Raw genomic sequence first — 4,959 nt, 5'->3', positions numbered from 1 at the left:
AGTGGTTAAGCACATGAAACCCGGTCTCGTTTTCCTTTCCTCATCGGCGGCAACTCGTATCTTGCTCCTGTGAGCAAAACCACGAGTGCCCCCGAAGAGGAAGGATGTCGAGCCGGGCCCTGTGAAGATATCTCCAGTCTCGGAAGGAGAGGGGCGTACGGCAGGATACCAGGCGAGCCATGTCTTTCGACTTGTCTTCCAGGGAGAGGCCAGTGGCAACTACTCCCTGGTGGCTCTTGTCGGAAATTAGGTCCCTGGTATAGCGCTGCCGAGCTACTTTCCGAAGTCCGCGGACTGCCTTGACTGGGCTTACGGAGACGTCATCGGCGACAATTCTTAGATTTTCGTCGCCGGATACATCAATCCGCACTCCCAGTCGTTTGGCAGCTTGGCGGGCAAGAGTCCAAAGATTGGATCCTGCCTCCGCGTACCTCAGTCTGTAGAGCCCCCCATCCACGGATCCCGAAAGATATTCCCCAACTGGCAACACTCCTGGATGCTCGTTTCTGAACCCTCGCCGGATGGTGTCATGGAGCTGCTCTCGGCATATGTTCCTCACTGTAGGGTCTCTACAAGTGAGGAGCTGAGCAGCCCTGGCGATGGTCCAGATATCGGCATCATCAGTGAGGCGGCATGTTCCTAGGCCCCCAACCCGCCGGTCCGCGTAGAAAAACGGGACCGTTGCGTGATTGGGAAGGATGCAAATAAGGCCTAAGAACTTCCTACACTCAGTGTCCAGTTGGGTGAGGCAGTCTTTCAGGACCCGACCCGAAGCGAGGTGATGGGAAAGGGACGGTAGAAGGTGGCTACGGAAAATCTCCAGTTTTTGCCATGGTGCGAGGTGGAAGGCGGCAATCTTGTCAAGGTTAGGGATAAGGTCAGTAAGAGGACGAAACCGCAATTTCCCGCCGATCGGTGTACCAAGATATGTCTCTTGGTCGTCTGGTCCCAAGCACCGAATGGGTTGAGTACCGATTCGGCACAGAGCCTCAGACGGCTTGCCTTTGTCAATGACCAAGCAAGCACACTTCCCGGCGTTGAATTGCAGCCCTAAGGTGTCAGCGGTGAGGGATAAAATGTCTAAAATATTTTGGAGCTCGTCAGGAGAATTTGTAACCACGGCAATGTCGTCAGCATATGCCGTGGTCTTGACGAGCGAGCCAAATAATAAAAATCCGGGGTTGGTATTGGACTTTCCGGCCCTGACGAGGGGCTCGGAAGCCAGATTAAAAATAGGGGCGCTAAGAGCGTCACCCTGACGAACACCTGCTGTTGGGGAAATACGAACAGATTCTTTCTGAACGGCAAAATCCATCCGATTCCCCGAGTAAATGTCCGCCAGGATGCGCCGGAGGTCCTCTGGTATCGGAAGAGAAGCAAACAGCTCTCCAAGAAAAGCGTGAGGAACAGAACCAAACGCATTGCACATGTCTAGCCATGCTATAGACACATGCCTACGTTTGGTCCTTGTCTCCTCGACAACGGTCTGCAAGAGCTGTGTGTGCTCCTGGATACCATGGACCCCCGGGAGGAAACCCTTTTGCTCGGGAGATAACCAGCCAAGATCTGAGGCGACCTCTGTGAGTCTCTGGCTGATTACTCCCGAGAACAGTTTGTAGATGGTCGGAAGAAGGGAAATTGGCCTAAAGTTGGAATAATCGCTAGTGTCCCCTTTCTTAAAGATGGGGACTGTTCGCGATATTTTCCAACAGCTAGGAATTCCAATCTTCCAAACTACTCTACAAACTGTTTCCAGCAAGATGCAGTCGGGGTCGAGGGCTCTTAGATGTCGATATTCTAGGCCATCAACCCCTGGTGTTGTATTTGTAGCCCGGCGAAGTTTAGCCTCAAGCTCTTTTTGGCTAGGCGCACGATTGAGGAAGTCCATCTGGTCCCTTGATGGATGGGACCAGTCGCAGGTGTCGTAGAGTACCCTCGCACTCTGGCACTGCTGCGAAGGTAGACTCGAGCGGTGGTAAGTCCTCTCGAGGTATTCCTCCGCAGCTTCAACAGTGCCATCGTACGAGGGTGAACGATCTCCGAGCACCTCTCGAACGGCTCTTCTTGGGTAGATATTGAAAAGCCGTTGAATCTTCCTCGCTTCGTAGGCCTTGAGCTTGATCTGTCGGTTTTGGTTTCTTTTTCTACCATTAGGGTTTCCTCGGGGTTTTTCAGGGCTAGGGTCTTCTAAAATCTGTGCTTTGAGGAGCCAGTCAGCAGTGCAACGTTCAAGGACGCCTTCGAGATCAAGAAGAGTCTCGCAGCTCAGAAAAGCAGGTACCCAGAGACAAGCGAAATCGCCGCCTCTTTGGCTTTGCTCTTCTGAGCTGTCTTGGCTGCATCCTCGAACATTTTGCTGATTGGGGGAAAAGGGTTGGGTCTCTTGAAGGGGATCTGGTTGTGGCCCTTCCGGAGCTACAGGTGGTGGATAAGAAATTTCTTGTAGAGGGAGTTCGTAGAGCCAACTAAAATTTTGTGTATTAAAAGATGCGGTGAACTCCCTCTCAAGAATTAAAATGGGGCTTTGGGTAAAATTTGCTGGAGATTGGGCATTACCAGGCCCCTCCTCTTCGATCGCCGGCATTCCCATCACGGATAACTCTTGACGCTCATCTTCTGTGACAGCGATCTCCTCTTGGAAGGTCGCTACCACAGAAGAATCCCGAACAGAGGTATCCGCGTTGAAAAACCGTGGTGACCGGATGGAGGGTGATTGCTGTGGTGCTGAGTGCAATCTCTGGTAATGCCCTTTTGGTGTAGGGCCATCTCCAGCAAATCCACACACTCCGCATTCCCAATATTTAACTAGTCGGAGTGTGTGGGCTGTCTCTAGGTGTCTGTGGATACTACCCATGGCTCTGGTGTTAGTTGCCAAGGTAGTCCACTCACACCTAGGACACTTCGTGGGTTTCCCAGGGTATTTTAAAATGATTTTGTCCCCTTCAATTCTGGAAGGGGAAAACGTGGGGAGAGAAGAGTGAGCGGGATTAGGAGACCCCTGCGAACCATCCATTGCAGATGCAATGGTTAGTTCGAGGGATTGGCGGAGAATACTGGAGGAAAGGGACTCAGTACAAGGTCTTGCATGTCTGCCGGCTGAAATAAACGAATTAAATTCCTTTCTACAGCCAAGGCAGACATACTGGGTGGTGTACTGAACCCCTCTTCTAGAATGTCTTTCTTTTATGTGTGTCTCCGCCAATTGTCTCTTGCGATCCCCAGACCAGGGACCGCTACCTCGCTCACCTTGACAGGATTTCTCCCCACATTTTAAAATGTTTGGCGGAGGAACTGGGATTTTAATGATTGTCCCATGGAGTCTTACTCTAGTAGAATTTCTACTAGATGCTCCTTCCTCTGCCATTGCTACCCTGAACCCACTTACATATAAGAGTGTAAAACAGAAATTCTTAGGAAGTAAAAACAAAAAATGAAATAAAATTCGGAAAAATATAGGGAGAAAAATTTAAAGACCAATTAAAATATGAAGAAAAATAATTTTTTTTTATAGGATTTGATAGGATTAAAAAATAAATAAATAAATAATAAGGGAAATGGGAAAAAAAAATTTAAAAGAACGGAAAATGAGATGAAAAATAAATATAAATAAACAAGTAGAATGGAATATTAAAATTAAAGAAAAAATAGTATTGAATAAAAGAAAAATATTTGTTTTTGTAAAAAAAGAAGAGTTTCTCGGATGAAGTTAGATAAAAGAGAAGAACAATATATCGAGCTAAAACATAACATCAATAAAAACCCAGAGCCCTTTGAAAACACGTCTGCTCTCGACAAAGTCTAGCAGAAGAGGATATCTCGCCGTCTCGCCATCTGGGTGCCGCGCGACTTAAGTGTCCGCGATGCCTCAAATACAAACGGCTCTTTAAAAAATAAAGGTCGTTTTATGATTTTTTTTCTGCAATGAAATAGACCATAAATTAGACCGGATGTAGTCATTTAGAGGGTACGAAGAATCTAGGGATCCAAGCACCAGTGGCAGCCATCGCCCTAGGTGTTGGTACTTGAGGACTTTCCGTCTGTATGCTACTTCGAGCATGTCGCAGAGATCGTCGAGAAGCACACGTGTCCTCGGTAGTATAGTGGTCAGTATCCCCGCCTGTCACGCGGGAGACCGGGGTTCAATTTCCCGCCGGGGAGGGGGTCAGCTTTGCTGTTTCAAGTACATGCTTCTTTTTAAACAGCCACCTGTAAACAACAACAACAACCTTAAAACAAACTGAATCTTGCTCTGGTTACTATTCCCTTCGCTCTCCTTCGTGTAGAACAAGTCTACAACATTGAGCACTGGTTTCTTAAACGTTGACACTTGAACCACGTTCTTCTCGACCACGAGAATACACATTCGATTTTGACTCATGGAATCCGACATCACACGCCATCTCATGTTTATCTCTTGAACTACATAGCCAAATTGAGTTCAAGTTGTGTCTTTTGTCGAACTAGGAACCTGCTAATGGGGACATCACTTTCAACCCGGATGTATAGCTTTTTATCTCTAAAAGCTTCCTCGGTAGTATATTGGGTTGACATCATTATACTTACATTCCGTGAGAACGCGGAATGACCACACATGAAAAAAATGCAATCAAAGTACATAAGCAACATAAAAATTTATACTTGAAGAATTTACAGAGATAGGGGAAAAGCACGGAAAATATGCGGAAAGAAATTACATGTAAGTAATAAAATACATACAACGTCAGAAAATTCCATAACAAGAATACAGTTAGAAGAATGCTGTGAACAATTTGTGCATCGTGTTGACCTGAAGTACCAACCAAGTGTTTCCTAACCACCTCCATCTATTCGTGGATCGCTGCCAATCGGTTCCCTCCTGAATGTAGACCAGCTAGGGTGGTCTATTCCTAAAATAGACCGGATGTAGTCATTTAGAGGGTACGAAGAATCTAGGGATCCAAGCACCAGTGGCAGCCCTCG

At 47.3% G+C, this 4,959-nt stretch overlaps 1 non-coding gene across 1 annotated transcript; it reads left to right on the top strand.

Moving 5' to 3' along the window:
- The first annotated feature begins 4,086 nt into the window (after window positions 1-4,086).
- Trnad-guc lies at window positions 4,087-4,158 on the top strand. The gene has a single exon. It is a non-coding gene; the product is annotated as a tRNA-Asp (tRNA).
- Window positions 4,159-4,959: the final 801 nt, after the last annotated feature.

This window comes from Daphnia magna, linkage group LG3 (assembly GCF_020631705.1).
Source record: "Daphnia magna isolate NIES linkage group LG3, ASM2063170v1.1, whole genome shotgun sequence".
Classification (NCBI taxonomy): Eukaryota; Metazoa; Arthropoda; class Branchiopoda; order Diplostraca; family Daphniidae; genus Daphnia; species Daphnia magna.
The sequence above is the reverse complement of the archived record's forward strand: the minus strand, read 5'-3'. Positions and strand labels throughout refer to the sequence as shown.